Genomic DNA, 27,850 nt, shown 5'->3' with positions numbered 1-27,850 from the left:
TTGGGTAATTCTGACGCAGGGGTGTTCAGTCAATATCACCGTTAGCTCCTCAGCCAAGCACAGTGTCCAGTGTCCAGTGTCCAGTGTCCAGTGTCCAGTGTCCAGTGTCCAGTGTCCAGTGTCCAGTGATCCCTCTCCTCTCTTCTGCGCCTTTGTCTAGGTCAAGTTAATCTTAACACCTCTGAATGGCAGCACATAAGAGGAACTGTAATTGTTGATTATCGCTTGGCATTACTAAAATAAATATACCACAACGCACGATGCTGTTATTTTTGTATATTTTGTATTGGCACTATTTCTTAATTTTGTTGCTAGCCATATTGCAGATTTGGTGGTTGCCCTGTTCTAATTTTTCTTGATTTACTTGAGCTGTTTGCAAGACATCTGACCATCTGATCAGTGGAACCCTTGGTCGACAATGAGAAACTAAACCAGCTATGCAATTCTGCTTAGTCTGTACATTCATTTAATTAAGTTTAGAGGTAACATGCAGGGCCTGTTCTATGTCAAAGTGATTGATTGATCTGGTGTTGGCTGGCATCCCTAAGTGGGATTCTCAGGGCCAGGTTAGGGAACGCTGACCACATAATACTCTCCCTTCTGGTCCTCAGGGACTCCAGTGTCTTCTGGCGTTTTCCCTGCCGGTCTCTCAATCGCCAGTGTGAACTGGTGCGTCTGCCCCATGTCAGCTTGCTCGTCCTCTGCACTCGGGCCTGGGTTTTAGAAACACTCCAGCTAAAGTAGATTGTTTCCAATAATGAGTCCCCACAACTTTATATAACCTGCTATTAAAATGGCTTTGCTCTCTTACACCTGACCTACAAAGCTGGTCACCGAAACAGGGCGGCTGTTAACTGTGATGTACAGGCACAGGTGGGAATGACACACTATCAGACACTCCCACGCGGAGTGTTTTGCCTTCTGCTGAAGTCCAGTTGCTCCCATCTCAGCTGACAATGAACTCCCGAATTATTACAGGGCTGGTGCTGATTTCACTTCCTGCTCACCTTTTTTTAAGAGCTGAAACTAACTTTTGAAAAAAATAATAACCCTCAGAGAGAAATCAGTGAGCCTGCGATGAGGGGCTCTGCTGGTGCAAGATCCCGAAGACGCAGGGGTCCCCCCCCCCCGCCTTGTACTCGGGCTGCCTTCCTGTGACTCAGCTCTTCAGCCTAAATAAGGGAGCGGTCAGGAGCTGGCCTGCCTGTCCCCTAGCCTTGTGCAAACCTGGCACGAGCAGCGCTTTTCACAGCCCGAGGGGCTTGATTCTCAATCCGGTCTGACTCCCGTTGCGCAGCAGGCTGCTCCATTCCGGGTTTTCACCGGCTGCAGGCCCTTACACACGGCAGGCCGAGTCCAGGATCCCGATCCGTCACCCGTCTTACTCCATTTTTGTTACATGTCCGCTTCGGACAGTTTGAAGTTAAGATAATGATTCTATATGTGGTAGTCGTGGGTCATCGAAAGGTCAAGGTGTGTGTGTTCGACCTCAGGACCGGATCGGCCGGTTGTCGGCCTTTTCTTCTTAGTGAAGTACGTGTAATCAAGTAGGCTATGCTGCTGATGAGACTCTGTTGTTAACTGTTCGTTCAATTCCAGTAAAGAGAGTTTGTTTACTTGGTCGATTACATTTTGTGTCGAGTTTGGCCAGACCTGCAATGGATTTCAACGCTGTGCAGCAGGAGTCTTGTTGATCCCTGCCATCGATGCAAAAGCCTCCTGCTGTGCCGTTAGTGGGTGGCCGGGCGAGGTTGCACTTTCACACGTGACCGGTGTTTAATCCTGCGCGCCGAAGCGGCAGTCGGACCAGCGCCGTTAGCAGACGGCTCTCGGTACGCTGCCTCCTGGTTTCCAGGCCCGCCTGGGTCGTTTTCCTCTCCCAGATCAACTCGAGTGTCTGGTGGGAAGACGACATGGGGGACACCACACGGCCGGGTCTGGGCGGGGCCTCCCGGTCGCGCGGGTGGGTCAGCGCCGGGGGCCCCCCGCGGTTCTGGTTGTGACTCACCCCTCCCCGGGTCCTTCTCTTTATCGGGCGCGAGGCTGCTCCCTGGCCGGGTCGGCCGGCGCTGGCTCTGGCACTGGCAGCCAGAAACAGGGAAGTGCGCAAGGGGACGAGGAAGCTGGGGGGAGGGAAGAGAATGAACGATTATTCCTTGCGCTTGGACAGCTCTTTCCCTGGACACTCCCCTCAAAACGCTTTATCCCCTCCAGCCCCACCAGTGTGCAGCCCCACCTGGATGATGCTCCAGTCCGCCCCCCACACACCAGCTCTCAGTGGGGAGGAGAGCAGAGTGATGAAGCCAGTTCAGAGAGGGGGATTATTAGGAGGCCATGACTGGTAAAGGCCAGGGGGGAATTTGGCCAGGATACTGGGGTAACACCCCTACTCTTTTTGAGAAACCCTTTTATTTTCCTGGGATTTTCAGGAATGTCACTGGTTTCAGTTTCCCAGGTAAATCAGTCTGTTCTGCCCAAGTGCCCCTTTGTGTTTCCTGGTAAAACATGGTGAGCAGGCGGTCCCCTCTCCCTCACCGTGCTCTGCTCGGCTCTCCTGTTCCGCATGACCGCCATGTGGGGAACATGGCACATAGCGTCAGGAGCAGGAGGACTCCATGGGCCAGAGATCCGAGGAATGGCCGCCCCGGAGGCGGCGGTGTAGAGGAGCGGTCAGGGCTCTGGGGGCTCAGATTACCAGTGGGGCGCTGCTGTTGAGCCTCTGAGCAGGGATCTTCACCCCCACCACCCCCCGGCTGCAGTCAAATCCCCAGCTGTATAAACAGGTGCCAATGTAAGTCGCTTCGGATAAAAACTCCTGCCAAATAAAATACCGCAAATCAAAACCAAAGTCTGAATTCCTGGGCGAGTCGTGGCCCGGGCTGGGAGCTGGTCGTGATCCTGGCCCGTGTTCCGAGATCGCCGGCGATCCAACTCCCCCCCCCAGGATGGGTGAACATGATTAATCGCCAGGGTGATTGCCTGCCTCCCCTCCCCCCTCCCCCCTCCCTGAGTCCTGCGCGAGCTGCCGCCTGCTTGGTTTTGTTTTCCGAGTCCGTAATCTCGCCTCGGAGCGCACTCGCCCGGGTGACTCAGAGCCGATCGTGACCCGCGCTTTCCCGCTGAGACCAGCTCCCCCCCCCCACCAGCGAGTCCTGTCAACACAAAAACACAGAAACAGGGTTTTTTCTTTTAACTCTTCGTTCCCCGACAGCTGTCATCAGCCCCATCGGGGAAGGAACCGTGGGGTAGGTCGGTCTAGTCTGGCCCACGTATTTTACAGCAAAGTCCACACTCGAGCTTGGGGACCCCCTCAGGGCAGGGCTAGCCCCCAGTTTTCTCTGTATGCAGTGGCTGGAGAACCCTGCAGGTGTCGCTGTAGCTCAGAGAGGCCTCCCCACTGATCGAGGCCCGCAGACCTGGGGGCTTTTGCAAGTCCTTTGCAGTTAGTGGCTGGGTAAGACATGAAATCACTGCTGATCGACCTCTGCTCCACATGATGAGATCCGTTAAGCTGTTAACGCCAGAGGCTGAAAGAAAACGACAGGGTAGGCCGGGGTGACAGTTTAAGTCCTCTGGAACCTGGACAGGAGGCTGCTGATTTGTGAGGAATCGATGGATTTTTTTTTTTTTCCCCCTGCGGTTTAACCATCAGGTTGTTCCAGCTGTGAAAATTTTAATTCATGCTGCCCTGGCCCGGTGTGGCCGGAGCTGAAGCCTGAAAAGACACTTCGCTCATCTCCCGTCTCCCTCTGTATAGCCGCGAGAGTCCTGTTTCCCGAGACCCGTCTCTCCCCACAGTGAGGTTGCTGAGTATTTGATCCAGAGCCCAGCAGCTGTGTGTTGGGCGTTCGGTGTCCGTCGCCTGCAGGAGGGGTCTTCTGGACCTCTCCCTACAGGAAGTGCCGTCGGAATGGGTGTAGTGTCAGAAGAGCCTGACCTGCACGCCCCATACAATGGATAGGTGGAGCTCAGCAGGATGGAGTGGTATTGGCTGTAAGGGAGCTGTGCTGGTAGTTGGCTCTCATCTAGAGAGATGGAATTGTTTGTAACATTTGGGTCTAGCTCTCTACTAAGGAAAACCTTCTGTTGTGAGGTTACACAACACATCTCTGAATTGAATCGACATCTTAAGTCTTGAATTTGGAACCCGAGGACCGATTTAGGCTGATTGGAGGGAAGATAACTGATTCAAGGATCTCATCCATCTGGTTTTCCGAAGGAAATCAGCTTCAGCATCCTGGTTGGGTAGCCTGTTCCAGTCTCCTGCCACCCTTTGTGTAAAGAGGTGCCTCCTGGTCTGGATTTCTGAATGCCCCCTTAGTTTCCACTTGAGTCGTGGGTCTTGTGTTGTGGCAGGGGTGGGCTGCACGTAGCCCAGGCCACTTTTTTCCACAGGCACTTTTCTGGGAGTGAACGATTCGGAAAAGATTGTTTCTTTGGTTTGTTATCCCAATCTAAATGAAACTTTGAAACTGCTTTTTCATTCTCTTTCGTGAGTTTGGTTACCGATTTTAATCTGGTCAGTGGAAAATTAATAATAACAGTTTAAGAATTCCTTGTGTGCGAAGCGCCTCTTTTAACCCCAAAGTGCAGGAAGCATGCTTCATCGAACGGCCCTTCTCGCCGGAGTTTGCAGGCTCGCGTGACACAGGATGACGATGAGCGTGTCCAACGGGGGGGGCAGTGCGGAGCTCATGCTGGGGACCGCAGGGCCCTGTGCTGAAGACGTGGGGGCGGGCGCGGCTGCTGAGCGCTTGGGTGAGGGTCCTGTCCTTTAGGCGGCAGGCTGAGAACAATCGCCCGGACTCGACCTGGCGGAGCCCGCGCTGGGGTGAGCCCCGCCGGGAGATCGGGAGGGAGAGGCTCGTCACGCTGGCACAGGAAGGAGGTTTGGGTGGCCATCACAGGGCCTGTAGTTAAACCAGAACCTTGGACCTCCCGTCAGCCGGGAACCTGGTATGTAAACTGCTCTTTGCAGAGAAGGGTCTCTCTTCATGTGTCTTGTGAGCCCTCCTGTCCAAGCCCTAAAGATGCTTGGATAGGGATATATATGGATTTAGGTGTTGGCTGCAAAAAGGCTGAAAGTCAAGCTGTCTTTTCTTCCTTACATGAGATCTGTACCCGAAGAAAATAGACAAGGAGGAACGCGGGCCTGGAGGCAGTGAGGGGAGGACTGCTCCTGGCTGCAGGAGTCTCCCCCTCATCAGCCCCAGCTGATGCGCGTGTAGGCGGAGCCCTGTCCTGTCCTCTGGCAGCTCTGATCTGCGCCAGCGAGAACCAGTTTTGTTTAGGCTTTAATTGTGGGCAAGCTGTGGGCTCCCAGGCCCATCTACATTACTATGGGTCACAGGGCCTTCTCCTGCTGCACCCCAGAGCTCTGGAATTCTGTCCCTAAGGCTATCGGAGAGCCATCTTCCCAGAAAGCTTTCAGATCCAGGCTCAAAACCTTCTTCTTCAGAAGGGCTTTTACTTTTATTGAGCTGGTCCTGCGTCTGCTGTCCCTTTGCTTTCCTACTGTATGCTCAACCCTTGTTGTAACTGAGTAATTCTGCTGTCTCCTCGCATTGTTTTTTCCTTCTCTGTAAGGCATTTCGAGAAGCCACTTTTAAAGGTGCTGTATAAAAAAAATATAAAAAAGTGTATAAAAATATATAAAAGTGTATTATTATAATGTGATTGTCCAGAAGTTGGGAAATCCAAGTCAGCATGGAAAATATTGGCCAGGGGTCCTTCAGAGCCTGTTTGTAATGCTGGTCAAATGAAGCTTTTATAACCGTTTTTAAGGAATTAATTCATTTAAGATTAGGACTGTAAGAGCAGGTGAAAACTAGCCTATTCATGGATGGATGTAAGACTCCAGATGCACAGCAGTTTGAGCTGGGTTCCGGGTTTTCCCATTTGCCTCCTCTTAGAACACAAGAAATCGTCATCTCTCAGTTGCTATTAGCTTATTAATGTGATCTCATCCAGACGTTTCCATGTGATCATTCAAGAATCCCCTTCAACCGCGTGGCTGGGCAGCTTGTTCCCACCTCCCGCCACACTTGGTGCAAAGTGGAGCCTGCTGTCTTAAATGCATTTCCTGCTCGTTTCCGTTTGTGTCACCAAGGCCCAAGTCCTTTGTGCCTTGCAAATGAGCCACACACTTCAAGGATGTTAGTGCTTCTGGATAAGCAGAGGTGGGTTTAAGGTAACTGTTGGGTGGAGGTGAAGTACATATCTGCGTTTTCACTTTGTTGGTACTGATTGTCCTCAGAACATGTCAGTCCCAAAGCCATGAGCCTGGCAGCACTGTGGAGCTCAGAGTCTGTTTGCCTTCCTGACCTCCCTGCACCCACACAGCTGGGTACGCCTCATCAGATCTTGTACATCTTCAATCCTGAAGCGCGCAGTGGGTTTCAACAGTGCGTCTAGCCTGTATAGCAAAGCAGAACCCTCCCCCCCCACTACACACACACACACAATCCCCCCACCCCCCACCCAGCGCACGGATGGGAAGTTGGCCCGGCAGCACGATGCATTTCTGCGATAAGACCAGCCTGCCCGTGCAGTTCAGAGCCCTCCTGTCACAGTTTAATCTCTGATTGCTTCCTGCCTGCTCAGGTACAAACAAACCCTGCAAGGGGGGTGGGGGGTTAACTCAGTCACCTCACAGGCTCTCCTGAAAATCCCCCCCCCCCCCCACCCCCTTCTGCTGTCTGCCTGACTGCGTGCCTGTGCTCTGATGTACCTGTCCCCCCGCCAAGCACTGCTCCGAGACGCACATGGCCCGAGAGCTCAGCTGCTGGCAGATTGATGGCACAGCTTGCTGGGGGCGGGGGCCAATGACGGGCCAGCGCGGCTGGTGATCGGTCCGAACGGGCCGGAGCCGCGCGGATTCGCCGAGGGGGTTCAGTTGGACGAAGTCAAGTCCTTCGCTCGCGGAAAAGCGCCCGGCGCCTTGCGTGCTGCTGGAGTCGATATCTGAGCTCATGGGGAAAAGCTTGATTTGGATTGATTTTGCTTTCTCTTTTATGTTGAGTGTTTGATTTTGAATGGATGATTGTTTTTGTTGGATGTACTGTAACTAATTGGGAGTAGGCAATCAGGTAGCCCCATGCTGCAATATCAGCACTGATTGGAGGAGGGGAGCGTCCTCACTGGTGGCACCACCCCAGGCTAGATTATCAGTGCTGATTGGAGGAGGGGAGTGTCCCTCACAGGGCAGAACCGCCCCATACAGTTGAACGAGCGCTGATTGGAGGAGGGAAGGATCCTGTAATGGAACACTGGTCGCAGTCTACTAGTGACACAGTCACGGTAACATGATCCAGCCTCAACCTGCAGCCAGAGAGGTCTTTCAGCCAGATCGCCCGTGTTTGTGTCGTTGTTTGACCCAGTTCCACCTGTGTTATGGAGGATCTCAGAGAGCACGTTTGTAAACCCCCAACACTCTTAATGCACAGAACGGCTTCCATTTTTTTGCTTGCCTTCCTGCACAGATGTTTGAGGTGTCTGTTATAGAAGAAGAGGAGGTGTTGCGCAAGGGGGTGATCAGCGATTGCAGCAAGTTGCTGGCAGGCGCCGAGCACACCCCACTTTTATCTTCAATAACGGCGAGGCAAACTTGCCTGTGATCCAGACCGCTCCTTTAGGAAGTTATGCGTCAGTCTAAAAATACCCAGTTCACACGACTCAGTTTATCCAAACAGGCTCTGGTGACGCAGAAAGAGAGCCGAACAACCGTAAGATCGCTCTAAATAGCTTGCCGGTGAAGAGAATAATAACCGGACTCTTTTGCGGGTGGGCGGGTGGCTGTGCATTTACTGATTTAGTAAATGAAAGTCGTGAATGCCACATCCAGGCTATTTCTGTCCCGGATTACAGTTTGTCCAAGAGTGTGTAGAAAACTCTCCACCTCCAGTTTTATTTCTGTTCCTGGGATTTCCGCTGCTGGAAGGTTGGAGGCCGTGGTGCGCTTGGGGCTGATCCAGATTAAGCCTCTTGTCTTGATGTGGGGGAAAACGAGTATCTGTCAGTTGTACAGCCCCCGAGTGGCCATTGGCGCTGGTTCTCATGGGAGGGCAGTGACCTACATACAGGGAGCGCTGGCTGAGCCTTGGCCCTCAATTCACTACACAGGGGAGCCCAAGACCAGGGCTCCAGGTGGTTTTATTTTTTTTCTGCTGACCTTTCTGCCTTTGGATTTATCAACGCCGGCTCCACTTTTTTTTGTAATCTCTTAACCGGCAGCGCAGGAGCAACACGGGCACTCTCTCTCTCTCGCTCTCTTGCATTGAGGTCAGATCAGTCATCCGGCTTCGCTGCAAAACTGCTTACATGGACAAGGTGCTGCTCCTCTAAATTGTCGGAATGCGCCCGTTCGGTTCGGACCGCCCCCCCTGCTGGGCAGGAGGAGAAGCCGAGCCCAGTCGGGCTCCCGGGCCTCCTTTGCCATCGGAGCAGGCCGGTGCTTTCCGGGGCTGCCGGGGTTGTCGGTGTTGTCCTCGGGCTGCTCCCCTTGTTCTGAGGACACGTGCTCGGTGCCGGTTTGTGAGTGAGGATAATCCTCTTTGCACGAGCTGGCACTGTCTTGGTGAGAGCCTGCTCCACACTGGGAGCGAGCGCGTGTGTGCGTGTGTGTGCGCTGGGCTGTGCTGTGTTGCCATGTGTTATCGCACCCCAGCCCCCGGGGCGGCCGGGCATCCTTGCGCCGTGACTCGTCTCCATGGCAACGTCTCCCCTAATGCTGGAGAGGTGAGTGTGTGCTGGCGGGGGTGGAGGAGGGGGGCAGGGTGTGGTGGCCGGTCCTAGGTCAGGGTGGGTACAGGAGGCTAAACGCAGTGCTTGGTGCAGCTGTGTGGCAGAAAGCTCTCCTCGCTTTCCTGCCATCCTGTGAGACGCTGCTTGCTGGATTGCTGTGCGAGTGGATTTTGCCCTTTTATTCTATTTTGAGGTCTGGGTTGCTGATTTTTACCAAATCAGTGGAATAATTAAGAATAAATACAATTTAAGAATTGCATGTGTAGTGTGGAATAATTAAGAACAAGTACAGTTTAAGAATGCATTGCATTTGTGTAGCGGGTTTCATGCTGCAGGGTTTTATGCACTGAAAGGGGCTCACTTCCTCCATCACTGGAGTGCAGCGTGTAGCCACCATTCTGCCCCAGCAGTCCCAGCGCGCAGACATGAGAAGCTGTGGCATTAAGGGCAAACTGTAGGTGGGCAACAGTGAGCACCACACAGGTCATCGGTTTTAAAAGTCTGGTCCGGGGGGAAGAGGCGTCTACCGGCACTTTAACACCGAGGTTCCGACCGCAGGGGTCTCCCCTTGGTGGTCTCCCCTCGCAGTAAGACGACGGATGTCGCTGTGCTGCAGTGCATGGCGGTAGCTGATGCGGTGAGCGCCGACACTGCCAGGATCGCGCGCTGGTGTTGATTGCTGCCACCTCCTCCGTGTGTCCTTGGACCCGAGGCGCTAGTGTTTAACTTGCCATTGTGAGCACAGCTGAGCTCTTCCAGTGCATTTGATACCGCTCGGTAAAAGGACACCTGTTGTTTATCCTCTGTGGATCAAACACAAATCGTAAAAGGGAGGAAGCACAAACACTGCAGTGGCTCCCGACGCTGGCCTGCAGAGCCAGATACAGACTCTTCTTTAAGAAAACAGTTATCTCACCCATGTTGAGTGCCAATTGCACAGTTTACACCTTGGTATGTTTAGGATATTGTAATCTCTTAGGTCCTGTAGCAATCTGCGGTCCTCTCTTGTAGGAACGCCAACAAGGAAGCAGAAGAGCAGATCCACTGGCTTTAACCTTGCACAGCCTGAGGCATGCAGAAGCTGCAGTGACAAGAGTGTGTAGGTTGTAGGTCGTGGGGGCATAGGTGAGCATGTGCCCGTGCCCAAGGGGCAGCCAGAGGGGGGGGTGAGCGTGTTGGCATGACAGGGCCAGCCAGTCAGCAGTGCTAATGATGGTGGTGCAGTGCCATCGTCTTCCCATCAGCCCTGGCTTGGCCTTGGCCGCAGCACAGCTGAAACAGCAGACAAGAGAGCTGGGCTCTGTAACATTACACCCTCCGACCCCCCCCCCCCCCCCCCCCCCCGCTCAGTGCCGCTGTCTTATTCTGTCTGTCTCTCTTTTTCTTGTGCTGTGCCTCGCGCTCTTTCACCCTGTCACTCCTGGTCAGTCTCTTTCTCTCTGTCTTTTGGTGGTTTTCTGTTGCTCTCTGTCTCTATTTCAGCCTTTCTCTCCCTGTACCTCCCCCTCCCTGACTGACGGTTTCTCTCTCTCTTTGTCTTTGTCAAGCTGCCCCCCTCTCTGGAACCCCCTTTCTCTTCCTCCCTTTACCGATATTGCTACCCCAATAGCAGCCTTGGTCGGGCAGCCAGCAGTACAAGACCGTGCACAAAATGGAGCACGCACAAACACGCCAGATCTAGGCAGCTTTGAGCAACCTGAGGCTCTGGTCACACTTTGTGTCGTCTCCTTTTCAGATGGTGTGTTTGGGTTACTGCTGTACCTTCGGCTATGTGGGAATGATTCCAAAGTTCAAGAGAAAACAAAAGAGATAAAAACACACAGATTTTCTATTTCTGGTTGCCTCTCCCATCCCCACTCGCCTGTCATCTGCTTTGAGAATTCACGTTCACGTCCAATCTGAGCAGGAAAGAAAGCTCTGCTGTTTGACTCACAGTACAGTGTGGGGGCCAACAGGAAGTGGAGTGGCAGGCGGGAGCAGATGCTACTGGGCCCACAGTTTCTTTAACACCTAAATGTAAAGCCGCGTACACTGAGAACGCCAGATCCCAGCTGTTCACGGCTGAGTGAAGTGTTCTGTAACCCCGCCTAGCTGTCGCAGAAAAGGACATGCTCTCTGCTGTGGGACAGACACACAGACCACAGATATTGAGCCCTTGGCTTGTAAATTGATCCCTCACAGGGGATTGTATGTGTGGTGCTGCTCTAGGGCCAAATCGGAGCAAAAATCAATGAGGCTTATTTCGCTCTGGAGTGCTTGCTAGAGTGTCTATCCAAGGGTGGCAGTGGTGCAGGAATGAGCTACTGTACCCCTCTCCCAGTGCCTCGGCTCTCACCACTAACCCCACACTGCCTCCCTCTGTCTCTCCCAGTGCCTCGGCTCTCACCACTGACCCCACACTGCCTCCCTCTGTCTCTCCCAGTGCCTCGGCTCTCACCACTGACCCCACACTGCCTCCCTCTGTCTCTCCCAGTGCCTCGGCTCTCACCACTGACCCCACACTGCCTCCCTCTGTCTCTCCCAGTGCCTCGGCTCTCACCACTGACCCCACACTGCCTCCCTCTGTCTCTCCCAGCGCCTCGGCTCTCACCACTGACCCCACACTGCCTCCCTCTGTCTCTCCCAGTGCCTCGGCTCTCACCACTGACCCCACACTGCCTCCCTGTCACACATGTTTGCAAACCTAGGGTTGAAGTACCAGGCTCAGAGGAGGAGTGGAAAGACTTATTGTTTCACTCCTGGCTTCCCTGGAGGATTAGAGCTACTGTTTGTATTATTTAAATGGTTATTACATTAAAGCTGTGGCCCTCCAGGCTTGGTGCCTTTCATTGCTGTTGTCTGGGACAGGCTGTGTGCCAGGGGGAGACACAGTGGGCAGGACACGCATGTTCTCTCTTGCTGGCAGCTCACTGGGTGCCTGTAAACAGAGATGCCCAGCTCTGTTCCTCAAGGTCCTCTGTCCAGAAGGTTTTCTGAGCATCTTTGAGTCTCCAGCTTCGTAAGAGCATGGAAAGGCTTGAAGTTGTTCTTTTAAGTAAATAATGAAATGACACGAAACCCTCTGGCCCTCCGGAGGACTGGAGCTGTGCCCCCCTGTGTTAGATATTAAACTCGGGGGGCAAGTCCCCCACTGGGCAGTAGTTTGATCTGTTCCAAGTTTTTGGAGCTGCAAGCCATTGTCCAGATTTTGGTGATAAAGTGGAGAGGCTGCTTGAAATGAAGTTTTTGACCCCCTGTTGTGAAAATGTGCTCCAAGTAAACACCCTTGCTGGCTGTTTTTAAGGCCAGCGTGTGGTGTTACTATTTTTCCTCAGAACACGGCACCCAGCAAAATCATGACAATTTTTATATTTCATGTTCGCTTTCCCTCGATTGGAAGTCCACTGGGGAATGGACTTGAGCTCCGATCTCTCTCCTGACCTCCATTCCCAGCCCAACAAGCTGGAGCTGTCTTGCATTTTGGGAATGTTGCACTTAAATCTCTGTGTTCCTCCTGCTGCTGTCCCTGACTGGTCGAGGCTGACCTGTGCTGACCGCTTCTGTGTTGTAGGAAAATTAACTGTGATCCACTGGATCTGCTTCAGACTTGGACTTTGGGGCAATGGAAGATTAGCTCATTGAGTGTTGCTACACTTGTTGGCCACATATTGTCCCTTTATGACTGAAACAAGTGCTCGTGTGTGACTGATACCTGTGGAATACAGGCGCGTGGAACCATGGGGTATGCATTTGCTCTTTATTGGTGACAATGGATGATAAGTACTATATAAGTAATATAGAGTGTGGATTACAATAAATATTAATGAATAAAAATAAAGGGATGCCTACATCTTCAGTCGCAATTGATAACCATGCAACTTTCTCAAAGTTACAGCATAGTTAAAACTGTTAACTGCTTTGGTATTAATCCATCCGTTTTCTAAAGTCCAGAATTGAACCCGGGACCCCAGCGCTGTGAGGCAGCGGTGCTCACCACTGCTCCACTGTGCCTTCCTCTCCTATTAGTCATGTGTTTCATAACAATAATGCTCAGGAATGATGAGTAATCACGGGGCTGCATTTGAGATCAGGCTTTCAAGTCGGTATTTTATGTAATATTATGGAACGCTCTCCCTCTGTTACAGCTGTCTTATTAGAACTTGTTGCTTCAGCGTGAGCCAGTGTGTCCCCATGAAGGCTTTGTATTTGAATTGAAATGTCTCTCTCTGTGTATTCTGTAAGTTGGGTGTGCACCCCTCCGTCCCCAGTGGGACACTGGTCTCTGTCCTTGTTGGGACGGGTTCTTGCGGGACGCTGGCCTCTCTCCTTGCTGGGACGGGTTCTTGTGGGATCCTGGCCTCTGTTCTTGTGGGATGGATCCTGGCCTCTGTCCTTGCTGGGACGGGTTCTTGTGGGATCCTGGCCTCTGTTCTTGTGGGATGGATCCTGGCCTCTGTCCTTGCTGAGACGGGTTCTTGCGGGATGCTGGCCTCTGTCCTTGCTGGGACTGGTTCTTGTGGGACGGATCCTGGCCTCTGTCCTTGCTGGGACGGGTTCTTGCGGGACGCTGGCCTCTGTCCTTGCTGGGACGGGTTCTTGTGGGATGGATCCTGGCCTCTGTCCTTGCTGGGACGGGTTCTTGCGGGACGCTGGCCTCTGTCCTTGCTGGGACGGGTTCTTGCGGGACGCTGGCCTCTGTCCTTGCTGGGACAGGTTCTTGCGGGACGCTGGCCTCTGTCCTTGCTGGGACAGGTTCTTGCGGGACGCTGGCCTCTGTCCTTGCTGGGACAGGTTCTTGCGGGACGCTGACCTCTGTCCTTGCTGGGACGGGTTCTTGCGGGACGCTGGCCCTGCTCTCCGGCAGCCCCTCAGCCTCTCTCCCGCGCCCGCGGCCGTCCGCCCCAGCTGGCGTTTTCACTTCTGCTTTCTCCCCGGCCGCGGGGGGGAAGTGGCTCAGGAGTGTGAAACCATAGCCAACGGCCGGCCGGCCTCCGCCCCCTCGCCCCCTCGCCCGGCGAGGCTCTCGCTGGCTCTCCTGACCCCTGACCTTCTGCGGCGGTCCCCGGAGGGCCGCTGCGAGCATCTCTTCTTCCTGTCCCACGCCTCCTCTTCGCTGTGGTGGCGGCTGTGGGGGGCATGCTCTGCACTGCCCCAGTAAACCAAGAAGCAGAACTGTAACCAGCTGCATCAAGCAAGCTCAAATTCTCCTTCGCCTGCCCCCCTTCAGCATCCCTGCACTAGAGCCCTGGCTCAGGGCAAAGGCCTCCATGATAAATGAACGAGCCCATCCTTGCTGCACTGCGTGCGCAGGGCATTTTCAGGCTCCCTGTGCTCTTTGGCAAGGCTGCTGGAAAGATTCTCCAAAGAGAACCACTTCCAAACCCTGTTAATACTCGTCACCGTCTTCCCTCCCCCTCTTGTCCTGCCTCAGTTTGTTTAAGATTGTTTTCTGCAGCCCCAGAGTGTGCACCTTGTGGATGCAATTTGGCTGTAACGCTTTTTATTTCCTGATTAAGATTCATTTCAACAGCTTGTCACCCTGTCTTGACTCTGCAGCCACGCTGGGGGGTCAGAAGAGCAGCTGAAGGCTCGTCCCTTGTCAGCATGTTTGCTTTTCGCTTCAGCAAAACCCCAGAGTTTCCATATAAAGTTTTCCTTGAAAGTCTGTTCATTTCAATCAGTTCGCCGCGATTTCCAGCTGGATCTCCTGCGTTCTGAGCGCTCAAGACATCACTGCGATGCATTGATTAAACAAGTTCCATTAGGCTGTTCCCGAGAAAACTCGAGCCTTCAGTCTGCTGCTGTGGCAGACGAGACAGACTACCATTTTATCCTGAAGAGCTGCTATTGAAAATCAAAACAGCCACCCGTTTAAAGGGCATGGCCTTGAACAGGTGATTGTCCAAGTCCCTGGTTGGATAACACCGTAAACAAGCAGCAGGGTCACCTTCAGGGGAGCGGAGCAGGGAGACCTTTGAAAGGGTCTGGTGGTGGTGGCTGCACTGAGAATTTCGGGAAGAGAGCGAGCCTGGGAATTCTTGAGGAAGGGGCGTGGGATCAGGGCAAGTCGCTGCTACCAGGACCTTGCTGTTGCTGCCTTCGGCTTGCAGGAGGACTTTATGCTGTACTCAACCCCCAGCCCCTTCCAGAGCCTTAACCTGTTCTTGCGCAGATCTGACTAACAGGAACAGCTGAAAATTGGCTAAAGACTTTAAAGTCTGTCTCATTGGGCGCCTCGTAGCTTGTAAAATCCACAGATCTCGGCAAGGCTTGTTCTTAAAGGATCCCAGGGAATCTTACTTTAACAGCCCAGCTGGAGCAGCTGGTTCCAGGCCCCCACCACTCTTTGTGTAGTGTCAGCATTAGGTTTTGATCTTTGTTTTTTTTTTTAAATGTTTTAAATTTTGTTTTGACTGATTTTCTTAAGGCTTGTTTGTTTTACGCGTAGGGCCTTGTAAAGCTTTTAACCCCCGGAGTGGCCACGTTAAGAGTTTTCCCGGTAGAGTAATCCCTGCAAAACCTTCAGCAGCGAAACATAATGTGGTGAAGTGCAGAACGACAGGAAAGCAGCAGTTGAGCAGGGGCTCCAGCGAGTAACAGGTGTACTTGGAGGAGGTGGGTGGTGTGTGGTGTGTGTGTGGGTGGGTGTGGAGAGGAGAGGGGGGTAAACGACGTCCCCTCCCCCACCCCCATCCCCCTGCACCTGTAGCCTGTCAGCTGTTTGAAGCCCGTTAAAAGTGTCAGCTGTTTCTGAGCCACTGTCTGAGAGATAGATGGGGAGGGCTGTTGTATGTGCGTGCGTGTGTGTGTGGGGGCTGCTTGACTGAACATCAGACAGCCCCAGGGATCGCTGTACACAAACCCACAACGTTCAGTCTCCTCGGGCTTGGACCCGTGAAGCTCCCAGCTGGGGCTGTGTGTAATCAGCCAGTCATTCCAGTATTTGTTCTAAGGCTGCTGGGAAGGGTGTGGGGGGGGTGCAGATGGCACGAGACTGTGGCGCTGCTCTTCGAACAGCGCTGGTAGGGCAAGACCAAGGCCGTTCCTGCCTTGTTGACGTTTTAATAATTTAATTTATTGGATTATGTTGGAGTCACAATGTTATCTTATCTGTTGTTTCTTTATTAACCCAGTGTAAAGCCTGTATCCAAATTACAGTAAGATGCCCTGGATCATATAAACCGCGGGGCAGTCAGATGCCATTGGCTGCTGTAAGGGCTGGGGTCATGAGAGCACAAGAACTGAGAACGGCTACAGCTGCTGTAAGGGCTGGGGTCATGAGAGCACAAGAACTGAGAACGGCTACAGACGAGAGGAGCCCATTCAGCCTGTCCAGTCCGGTTGGTGGTTAGTCGTTGATTGATCCCAGTCTCATCCAGCCGTTTCTTGAAAGAAACCAGGGTATCGGTTTCAGCGACATGGCTGGGCAGCTTGTTCCACACTCCCACCACCCTTTGCGCAAAGAAGCGCCTCTCTTTCGAGGTTTTAAATGCCCTTCCTGGCGGTTTCTACTTGTGCTTCACTGTTCATCATGGGGTGCCAGCCCCTAATCACCTCCCTTTTGCCAGTTTCACCAGGGATCTGCGGCTCTGTCCACACAAAGCCAAGCCCGAACGCTCAATCTTTTGTTTTACTATGCTGTCCGCAGAAGAGTATCGTTGACCGGAGTTTTGTGCCTGGGTACAGGCATTCCCTGACCCACACCGCATGTCTGTGCCCGTCTGCTCTCTCCAGGTACGGGGAACAGGCCTGCTGTTCCCTCTTTCTCACAGACCCTGAAGTGACCAACAGCTCTCGCTCCTTCACCGGTATAAACACAAGGTTCATTTGGGGGCATTGCAGCGACGACCAGTTCTGCCCTTTCTGAGATAGAGCTTTTCCACGTTTTAATCCCTTCTTGGCTCTTAATCAGCTTTTGCATTTGCAGCATCGGGTCACAGGAAGAGACGGTCCCTGTGATAAAGCAGCATTGTCAGTGTCCGAGAGCTCGGGGAGCTGGAAGGGGGGCGGTAGGGGGGAAGGTTTTTTGTGCTGCGCAGGGTTTTGAAGCTTATTGTGCGAGTAAGGTGTCACTTTCTGCAAAGGTAATTGCACTGGAGGGCGCTGGAGGGCATCGCAGAGCAATCCGAGCAGCAGAGTGGGAGATGGTGTGAGCCTTCCCCTCTGCCCAGCGTGGCACAACATCGGTCTCTGAAAACAATGAGCCATATCCTGTTGCATCAGGCGTGGCAATCACTGCCACGCTGCCTGTGCGTTTCACAAGGGCCTGCTGGATGGGAACTCCTGGGCAGGGGTCAGGGGGCAGGGGGGAAGAACTTTGCTGCTGCACAGGGTTTTGAAGCCTGTGACGGAGCAAGTTGGGCGTCCTCCACAAGGTAAATGCAAAAGAGGGCAGTTCAGTCCTGGAAAATCTGGAAAGCGGGAAAAGCTCACCCGAAATCCCCTGTGTCCGATGGGGCTGGAGCGTTCGATCCAGTATCCTGGATTTCCCGTCGAGGAGTCTCCCTGCCGCCGCCACGCTCTGAATTGCGCAAGGAGGGGTTCAGTCCAGGCTTGGCTCTGCCCTTGCCGAGAAGCCAGTCTGGCAAGACTGAAAAGCGAATCTGAAAGAAGGGGCTTAGCCTGATCTTGGAAGAATACACTGTGCATGGTGAGGCGCTAAGAGTACATTTATTCTTTCTTTGACAGACGACAAGCAGGAGTCACGGGGTCCTGTATCTTCACATGAGAAAATGCTGCTCATCTGGGTTTGTCCCAGAGAACGCGTACCCCGTGTTCGCGGGAACAGAAACCATTGTACCCACCTGGGATTTGAACCCACAGCCCCGTAATCAGGAGCCCGACCCTGCAGCTGCTGACAGACACAAGGAGCTCTAAGATCTGCGCTACGAGTTTGCAAGTCTGCAGCCCCCAGAGGCCTGAGACAGATCAGACTGTTCTTCTTCGGCATTTGTGCTCTCGACTCCGTGTGTTCGGGTAGTGCAAGAGCTCAGGGTTTCCTCCCAGCCCGCCTCGAGCCCAGCAGTGTGGAGAGCTCAGCTGACTGCTCGCTCGCTCACCCCTGACCTTTACAGCAGGGAGGTTAGGGTTACTGGGTGTACATGGTACTTTAACCCCACCCCCCAACTGTTATGCAGGTTTTGCATGGTACGTTTCTTTGCTCTAGACTTTTCCAGTGGTTAAAGCGCAGTGCACGCTGTGAGAGTGAGCCTGAAGTGTTTGTAAGGTGGGACAGTATGGGGTAGAGGCCAATCTACCAGCAGTAAACATTCACTAGGACTTATTCTACTCTCTTGGCTTGCACCTGGGTCTTTCCTGTGTAGCTGCTGAAAAGCCCGATGCACTAATAGAGGACCGGGGCTGTTTTCAAGAGACCCTGGCGGTAGGTCTGACCCTGCGGCACTGGGAGATGTTGCACTTCAGCTGAGTTTAGTCAGAGCTCTTCATCTGCACCACCCTCTCCCCTGCCCATAAAAAGCCAGCCGCCTGCGTGCAGCGAATCTGAACGAAGGAGCGTTCAGAGAACATGGTGCAGGCTGCAGGGTGCTCAGCTGGGGCGGCAGAGACCAGCCATCGGCGGCCGTTTGGAACCGACTGCGGTGTCGATTTTCAAGGAAGAGAGAGTTACTGGTAGACACATCGTATCTCCCCGTGGTGTTTGACAATCTAGTCTGTTTAACCCCCACTTTATTATTTGGCTTTTCTAGGCAAACAAATAAGGATCTTATTCAATTGTTTTAGTTTGTACCAGGTAATGGCTCAGAGGGTTTGCACTGGAGCAGCTGAAGAGCTGCCATTTAGTTTCACCTGTCTCTCTGTGCAGAGTTATTTAGACTCGGGCTACATATCCAGGGCATGGCAATGGCTTTTTGCTCTCATTCCCAGCAGTGGAACCAGGCACTAATCTGTCCTCCTTGTCAAGGTGTGTCAGGGGGCACCAGAGACCAGTGTGGACAAGGGTATAGTGCATCTCTTCCCAAGCACAGTACGTCCCACCTCTTCAAGAGGGGTCTTTGTTTGGCGTTTGTGGGAAAGGAAGGAGACCCTCGTGGAGAAATCGGGCACTGACCTCAGCTAGAAGCCACTCCGCCGAAAGGGTGATCTCGCCCTCACCTGGACGGAGAACGGACATTTCTCCACAGCCGTAGCCGGTTTGCTCCAGGGTGGGAGTGCTGGCGACAGGGAAATTAGTCAGGCAGCCCTAGTTGCCCTCGTGCCCCGGTGTTTGTTTTGCGGGCGGCCTATCCACTGTACAGGGGACCCCGTTCTGTGGTGGCGGGCTCTCTGGTGGCAGTTCTCCCCCGTGAAAGTGAGATCGCTCTGCGATTTACAGCGTCTCGAGCAGTATGGTCCTGGAGGAACAAGGTCGTCTCTGGGTTTTGCTCCAGCTGAGTCCGCGATCGCAGGTTGATCGGTTTCACTTCCCTTTCTGGGACGGATTTGTGAATTTGCTTTCGGTTCCTGAGAGGCCAGGGCTTTGGAAGGGATGTCAACCTTGTACCCATGTCGGAGTTCCAGGGCCGCCCTCCCTCAGGTGTGTTGAGAAATGTAACCACACGGATCTCTGGAGTAGCGGAAGACTCGCATTGTGGGTGTGTCTGATACAGACTCGCTCCCACCAGTGTCTGTTCATCAGCAGTGGATCAATAAGTCAGAGCAGTTTAGCCAGAATTAACGGACAGCAGGTTGAGGAGAGGCTGTGTGACGTCCTGTGTGCTGCTGTTGTGGGAGTCGGGTATTTTTGACAGTCAGCGGGGGCTGTTAGTTTGTGACAAGAGCAGTGATCTGCTGTCTGCTTCAGGGCTGGCATGATGATAGGCCGGTGCTTCACTTCACAGGGTCCCATCTGAAATACCTTAAGCTTTAAGGGTGCATGAGTTGTGTTCCTTGCTACCATGTATCTGTAGTAGTGAATACCGTGTCTGTGCACGACTGTAGTATTGACTTCTGTGTAGCTGTATAATTCTGATAGGAACAGCATGTTCCTATACAGCAGCAGCGGTGCATGCGCTGTAGCTCTGCAGCTGTGAGGCTGTGTACCTGAAGGGTTCCTCTCGTGTCTGCAGGGCGAGAGAGGGGTTAGGCCCACTTGTGGAGCGTGGCTCCAAATGGGAGGATGAGGAGAGACTGGGTTGAACGGTCTCGTTCTAGGGGATGGGCCACTGTCGTCGGGGAGGGACCCCTGCCCAAGGCCTCCCGCGCACCAGTCCCACAGGCCGCCCGGGGCCGGATTTTGGTGTCCGCAGGACCTCGGCACTTTCACTCCGAAACGTGCAGAAAGAGGGTTGAACGCCAATTCCATGACGTCGATTGACGTGACGCCCTGTAAACTGTTCTAATGCCAAACCCCCTGACTGAGGGAGCGAGTGGAGCCACCATCACTTCCCTACTGCTAGTGTCTAGAGCAGCCGCTCGACAGCGCATGATTATTGATCTGGAGCACCTCGAGCCGATCGCCAGCGTGTTGTTCCAGTTCGTTTTCCGGTCGTCACCAGTGCCTCCCTGCTTCGTAGGCCCTAAAGATTTCGGAGGCCCCAGGCGCTGTGCCTGCATGGGAGATCCGGCACTGAGGCGGCCCAGTCCAGCAGCTGAGGAGCGGAGGGGTCAGAGGGAGACCAAAAGGTGTGTGGGACAGCTGCTGGGCTCGGGGAGCGAGTCTGGGGCGGGCGCTGCCGATCTGTCCCTGTTCTTCAGCCACCCCCCCCCGTCCCCGAGACCGACACTGACGGATTGGTGCCAGTTGTCCGCCTGTGGCCGGCGGGGGGGGCTGGGGGAGGCGGGCCGGGCCGAGGGGCGGGTCCTCCGGGGGTCAGCTCTGGGGAGGGATCCTGCTGCGCTCAGTGAAGGCCCTGAGCCACGTCCGCCGACAGGAGGGCTTGCTGGAGAGATCGTCCCGGGTCCGACAGCGCAGGGAATTCACTCTTCTGTCCTGGGATTTTTTTTTGTGGCTGGGGGGAAAAAAAATCCAAAGAGAGACCACATCGCAGGACCCCCGTTTTCTGGACTGGGGGTAAGCACAGCGTCCGCGTGTCTGAAACGGTAACACCGAAGCGGTAGCCCTCCTGTTGGCCTGCGGGCTGCGTTTGACGGGTAGGAGACGCAGGAGGTGGTGGACAGCGTCCGTGGCTGCTCCGGTCAGTGTGGCGTCGCGGCGCTAAGCGAACTCCCACCCCTTCGTCTGCGGGCCCTGCTCTGCTGGAGCTCGCCACAGCCCAGGAGCTCGCAGGGTTCTGCTCGCGACCAGCCCGCCTGCGGATCCTGGGGCTAGGAGCCGGAAAAAGATGTATCGATGATCTACGTTCTAATCTGCTTAGGTATCAATTAGTTTCATGTCAGTTGAAGATAGTAGGCAGCATGGTGGAGCGGGTGATCCGCATTGCTGCCTCGCAGTTCTGGGGTCCTGGGTTCGATTCCTGGGGTGCTGTCTGTGTGGAGTTTGCATGTGCTCCCTGTGTTTGTGTTGGTTTGCTCCGGGTGCTCTGGGTTCCTTTCGCAGTGTTAAGAGATGCTGGTGGGTTAATTGGCTGCTGGGAATTTTGACCCCCGGCGTGCGTCTGTGTCTGTGATGGACTGGGGTCCGCTCCAGGGTGTGCTGGGATAGGCTCAGGCTCCCTGGTCACCCTGAACTGGATGAAGGTGAATGATTTGAAAAAATAAAAGTGCAGTCGTATTTCATTACATTAAAGGTTGCATAATTGGCGACTGCGATTTGCACTTAACTGGATTGGAAACTTTGAGGGGATCACACCCCACCATTACACCATTCGTGCAGGGAACCAGTAGTTCTTCTTTCTGATCCCTGGGACGTCTGAGACTTCTGCCTGCCTGAACAGATCCCTTTCGTAAGGACTTGCCAGACAAGAGGGATCTCCTGTGCTGTGCCTCAATGCATGCCTGTAGAGCTAGGAGAGGCATGCTCATGTAGCTCCTGATTATTTAGCACAGGCTGTGAGGCAAGTTTTCAAGTTTGCTCTACTGGGAGGAGTTCTCAAGCTCGCGGGAGAGATTTTTTCAAAGCTTTTGTGCTACAGAACCCAGTCTTATCCCTGTTTTCCTGCATGCTAAAACAAAACGTGTAACAGGTTGCCAGTGAAGTTTAAGAGACATCACAGGGGTGGGAAAAACAACCAGAAGCCGGGAAGCTTTCTGTTTAAAAAGAGTGTGGAGATGTTTTTAACTGAAAACAGGGTGGGAAAAAAAATATTTTTTTATTATTGCACAGGAGCAAAGTCCTTTGAAGGCGTGGTCTGTAAATTGGATTATTTGAATATTGGGGTCACGGGAAAACGACTAACTAAGTTTGATTAGGCACGGCACATAAACCTGGGAGACAGCAGCTGGAGGGTGAAGACTCGCCCTCCTCTGCCTCACCGGCCGAATGGCCTTCTCCTTCGTGTCTGTCTGAGTGCTGATGACTCTGGACCTGCAGCTGTTCATCAGCGCCGAGCCCCAGCCACCCCCCGTCTCTGCTGTGCCAGGCAGTCATGCTTCACCTACCTGCTCGCGCAGTTTTTGCTGACTTTCTCTAAGGACATAAAAGTTTTTTTTTTCCCCCATTCTCCCCCCCACCCCCCCTCCTCAGATTTTCATAAACACTTTTAATGAGCGTTCTGTGCCCGGTGACAGAAGACCGTGCCAAACGGGTGACGCACAGCAGCCGTTTATGTCATAACAATTCTTCACATTGACTTGACCGTCGGAAGCCGTGTGGGTTTAAGGGGAAAATATTACAGGCGCTTCTCCAGCTTCCAGCTTTTTGGTAGGAGACAGTTTCTGTTTTGTTTTGGGTTTTTTTTGGGGGGGGCAGGGGGTACAGTATACTACCTGGGCGGGGGCAGGAGATGTGCTTGAACTGGGGGGGGTGGAGGTTAGCTCTCTAAATCACCGTCCGCAGGCTGTTGTGCTCAGAGCTCGGCGACATGCGAGTTCAGCTGTCCAGCCGGTCAAGACAAACAAACAGCATCTGCTGGTCTCGAGGTGTCTCACAGGACGCTTCTCGAGACCGGCTCCCTGTTCCCGGTCAATAAAATTTAAAATCACGCCAACCTGCAGCCCTCAATATAAATGATTGGTAGCCTACGCTGGGACCAGTGTAAGTACTGGCTCATACCAGTCTAAAAGTCTGTTCTCCTCCCCACTGAGAGCTGGCGTGTGGGGAGTGTATTGGTGCACTCTGGCTGCCGTCTCGTCATCCAGGTGGGGCTGCACACTGGTGGTGGAGGAGAGTCCCCATTACCTGTAAAGCACTTGGAGTGGAGGGTCCAGAAAAGTGCTATAAAAGTGTAAGGAATTCTTCTTCATATTATTATAATTATTGTTGTTATTAAACCTATAAGGTTTCTGGCTATGCTGTGGGGCTTGTGTGGGTCAGTAATTGTAACCTTTGAAGGGTGGGTTCTCCTCAGGAAAGCAGGGAGACTAGACAAGCTAAGCAAGGCTTGATAATCACTGTTGAAGGAGTTCATGTAGGCAGCTGTGGCAGCATGAATGAGCTGCAATGGAACAGGTAAAGGTTTATTCCGCGCGGAGAGGAAAAGAAAAGAGACCCAATGTTTCGGCTGTGGAGCCTTCTTCAGGTGTGTCTTTTCTTTTCCTTTCAGCAAAGGAGACCAGCTCTCTCACAACCAGGCGTCTCTGACTAAGGCTTGTGCAGTGCCTACTGTATATATATTTCCATGAGAGCTGGGGCATGATTAAGGTAACACTCTTAAAAGCTGTTAAGACACTGAGCTGTTGGTTATTGTGTAGCACAAATGAGTTACTCTGACACTTGGATAGTTGATTTATGCTCAGTCTTGCTTGGGGTCATTGAATAAGACCGGAGAATCAGCAGGGAGTGTTAGCGGACGGGGGCGTGGGCTCAGTTGTGACATTCATTTCGCAATCTTATTGACGAGCTCTGAATGGGAGCTGGCTCTGGCTGCCCTTCAGAGATACAGTTCCTGTGAAATGACCTGGGGCTGCAGAAGATCAGATCGATCATAAAAGTGGATTCATGAAACTCACACACACCTCCCATATGTGCGAGGTGTGAGGAAGCCTTAAATGGTCATAAAACTGAAATTTGTCAGCACAGTGGGGGGGGGGGGGGGAATGTTTTCTGATCTAATGCATATTTCCAATGTCTTTTTTCTGAGAAGCAGTCGAGCTCACTTTGACATTCAGGTGTGAAAAAATTTGATTTAAACAGATGTAAAAGCTCAGTTTTGGAGCTTCTCAGTAAAAAAAGATCAAAACCTAACCCCTAACCTTGCAAGAGGCTGTTTTACTTTCTGCAAAGGGTGGTGGGAGTCTGGAACAAGCCACCCAGCTGGGCTGCCAAGGCAAACACCCTGGGCTGCTTACAGAAAACAGCTGGATGAGATCCTTGGAGACAGTTAAACCCTAAGACTCAGGCAAGCTGGAGGGCTCCCCCCGTCTGCAGCCTCTCTTGTGATCGCATGTTTGTGAGGTTCGAGGCTTGTGCTGTGATGGGGGGCGGAGCTGGAGAGTCCCGTGGCTGTGCTTGTTAGATCACTGCTGAGGAGGCAGCAGCTGCTGAAATACTTTCAGCTGAAAAGGGAGCTTGCTTGGCGAACGAGGTCTTGAGTCTCCGCCATGAGGCCGCAGACAGAGGGTTGTGGGGTTAGTGGTGAGAGCTGAGGCACTGGGAGAGACAGAGGGAGGCAGTGTGGGGTTAGTGGTGAGAGCCGAGGCACTGGGAGAGACAGAGGGAGGCAGTGTGGGGTTAGTGGTGAGAGCCGAGGCACTGGGAGAGACAGAGGGAGGCAGTGTGGGGGGTTAGTGGTGAGAGCCGAGGCACTGGGAGAGACAGAGGGAGGCAGTGTGGGGTCAGTGGTGAGAGCCGAGGCACTGGGAGAGACAGAGGGAGGCAGTGTGGGGTTAGTGGTGAGAGCCGAGGGAGGCAGTATGAAGGTACAGAAATACACGCTGGCACGGAGGCAAAAACCATGTTTGAATTTTTCTTCTGGGGAAAGCACCTCAGTGGTAGTAAAGGGGAGGGGCATGTTTCTCCCTGGCCCGGCGCCTAGCGCCTTCAGGACAATAATGGCACCTTTGTCGCGCGTCCCGGAGGTGTCGCCCAACAGGCCCGACTGCATTGCCGAGGGCGGGCGTGGGCGAGTTCCTTGTTCTGGGTGCAGGCCGGTGCAGCGCTTTCCGCATCGCTGTCCCAGTAAGATTCTCTGTCCGTAAGGATTCCTTCCGCAGTTCCATGCTTTTTCCAGTCGCTCGTGTTCCCTAGAATCCGCCTTGCTGTCTCTTCCTTAATCGCAAGGCAGCCCTAGCTGTCATGGATCCTCTTCTCATCCCGGGGACAGATCAGGAAGAAGTGAGGAGTGTGTGTGGGGGGGGGGTATTTTGCTGGCACGTAGGCTTCAGAGAGTTGCGCACCACGCATTTCTTTCCCTAACCCAGCCACCCTCGTCAGCCATCCAGAGAAAATCTCATTTGCAGATCATTCCTCTTTTGCCCTGCATGGTCGAGAAAGAACGCACACAGTTTGTACTTAGAAGGCGCGTGCAAAAAGTAAGAAATGCTCAAAACAAGAGCCCGTCTCCTCATGGAGCCCGTCTTGGTTAGGAGTTGCTAATTGATCCTACAGTTTCTTCAAAGGTCTGATGGGAGCTGCTTCAGCGGCTTGTTCCAGACACCTGCCACTCTTTGTGTAAAGGCACACTTCTTGTTCTCTGTGCAGACTGCTTTCTCTCACTGGGGCAGTGTCCACGCTGGGGACACGAGCCAGGCATGTGCTTAGCAGAATACAAGACATTTAATTGTTACTGGCGTTGTAACAACCTGAAACCTCAGTAGGTGTCGTGTGTAGGTACTGTAGATATCTTCTGTGTCTCTAAGAGAAATTGAGCTTGGAGGTGTGATGTGTGTTTTTTGCCGGTAGTATTATACTTGGAGTCGGGCATTTCCATTTGAATTGAGCTTGTAATTCTCTCATGAACTGGTGATCATGTTATAGTTTCTGTAGAGATAAATCCCCAGTTCTAATATTTTCAAGATTTTGCAGATGTAGTGCTTCTGAGATCAGTGCAGTTTTGTGGCAGTTTTTGTGGCTGATATTCACCATCACCAATGTGCTCCAAAACAGAAAGCCAGAGACAGCAGTGCCTGACTACAGGCCCACATGTTCTTGAGCCCAGGGGGAGAGGTGGACAGCCAGGGCCAGCTTCGTCCAGCGCTTGGTCACACCGCATTACACCACGGCCTTTTCTTCAGACCGGTGACGCCTTTTCCTGTTGTCCCGATTCCCTTGTGCTCTCTCTGCTCAGACCATACTCCTGGCCTCAGCTGCACATAACACCCCAACGAGAACTAATCCTGCACCACATTGCCCGATTTCCATTCAGATGAGCAAGGCCTGTTGCCGTTTGGGGTCTGCCCAAATCACCCTTCCTGAGTGCTCGGCACAGACGAAACACCTTGGTCCTTACGTCTGGCCCAACTGCTTTGTTGTGATGCGCTTCAAGGGAAAATTAAAGAGAAACCACAGGAACCTGAGTAACTGGCCACAGGCTACAAAAAAACGTCAGCGTAACCCAAGACCCAGAAGGTGGGAAAGTAAACAGGGGGGAAGGAGTTCAGTGACGCACATGGTTCTGAAGCTCATCACTGCAGCCTTGCCTGCAGCGGCCCTCCTCCTATCCTCGCGTTTCCCCGCTGAGGAATGTGCTTGCAGAACGAGTTTGCGCTGAGCACGTCACTCAGGGGGCACAGGGCGATTTTTTTTTCAGTTGTCAGAGATGGGGGTGGGGGCTTGCACCCCAAAATGCGATGGAAGACACCTTCTAGCCGGTGGCGATGCTCCACGACACGAATGTGCACCCTGGGTGTCGCAGATACTGTCGGGCAGGACAGAATGTCAGAGAGCCCCCGTCCCACATCACTCAGGTGCAGGTTAAACTAGCCTGTCTGCCTGCACGTCTGGCCCAAAATATGCATCTGGTTGTGCATTCTGCTTTCTCAGCCCGACCCCGCGGGCAGGTTTCTTTAAAGCCCGATTTCGTTGAAGATGCACGCCCTCGACGTGCCCGAGGTGAGAGGCAGGGGGCCTTGTCCGTCTCTGAAAGCCACTGTGAGCCCACCCCCTCCTCCCCAGCCCCCCCCTGAGCGGAGCTGGTGGCGGGGCTCAGCCTGGAGCACTGAGGTTGGGGGGGGGGCCTGCCTCGAAAATGGGCACAGCGCTGCGGATGTGAACTGGCAGTCCCGCGTGGCACGAGGCTAGAGCGCTGCCCGCAAAACACCGCTCTGACGGCTTTGAATAGCCAATGAGCAATCGGCAATGAAGGGCAGGGAGAGGCCGGGGCTGAAGTCGAGCTGGGCGCCACACGTGCCCACTTGGTGCTGCATCGCCCTGCCAGACTAAGCCTCCGCCTCGAACGCCAGAACTCAGTGGCGATTTCTTTAACTCCTTTGTGACGCCGGGGCTACCCAAGAAACATTCATCCTTCTCCTGCTCCATTAAGAGACCCGATATTTGATTTCAGGAGCGGGAATGCCGTTGATAACGTACGAGCTGCAGGATCTTCTAGGGTCTGTAAGCCCGCGCCACGAGCGGGACACTCCATGTTTCACTTCAGGGTGGAATCGGGGCGGCGGGGCGGCGTTGAGCGCTGGGAGTCCGCCGGTCCGGTTTGTGCGTGAGCCTCTGGCCTGCAGTGAGAGCCGGGGAAGAACCGGCCGGCCCTCTAAAAGAGCCAGCTACCTTTCTGGAACGAGCGGCCGACCTGAGTCATTGCATTTGGCGTCTTTTTAGGAGTAATCAGATCTGCAGTACGTGGGAAAAATGTGTCTCTCGAGGGGAGCGGCGGGTGTTCGGCGTTATTTCTTGAATGCAGCAGATCAGCAGGACAGCTCCCCACCACCACCACCAGCCCGTTCCATGTAGACGCACAGATTCCTGTATTCCCCCGGTGAGGAACTGGAGCCCGAGTCGGGCAGGAGTGGGCTTCGGCGGTTTGCTCACACGTTCCTGGGCCTCGCCTGCTGTCCGGCTGATGGGGTTTTTTTTTTTTCCCGTTTTCCCCTGCGCTGTCGTGGCCGCTCTCCAGCGCCGTGGCTCTGCTCAGATCTGCAGCCCCAGGCGGCAGCGTGTTGATTTGAGCTCAGGGACACCGGC

The 27,850-nt window shown here is 53.5% G+C and overlaps 1 protein-coding gene across 7 annotated transcripts in view; it reads left to right on the top strand.

Annotated features, from left to right (window-relative positions):
* mef2d (myocyte enhancer factor 2d) overlaps nt 1-27,850 on the top strand; it is a 75,761-nt gene that overhangs the window by 4,026 nt on the left and 43,885 nt on the right. Inside the window, exon 1 of one of the 7 annotated variants that reach the window (XM_069185211.1) lies at nt 20,555-20,731. The exons of the other annotated variants lie outside the window; for them this stretch is intronic. The gene's annotated coding sequence lies outside the window, so the exon portion shown is untranslated. Of the gene's footprint in view, nt 1-20,554; nt 20,732-27,850 lie in introns of those variants that run through there. 7 annotated transcript variants of the gene reach the window in all.

The sequence above is a fragment of the Lepisosteus oculatus genome, chromosome 27 (assembly GCF_040954835.1).
Source record: "Lepisosteus oculatus isolate fLepOcu1 chromosome 27, fLepOcu1.hap2, whole genome shotgun sequence".
NCBI lineage: Eukaryota > Metazoa > Chordata > Actinopteri > Semionotiformes > Lepisosteidae > Lepisosteus > Lepisosteus oculatus.
Note: the sequence above shows the minus strand (reverse complement) of the source record. Positions and strands in the feature narration are given on the sequence as shown.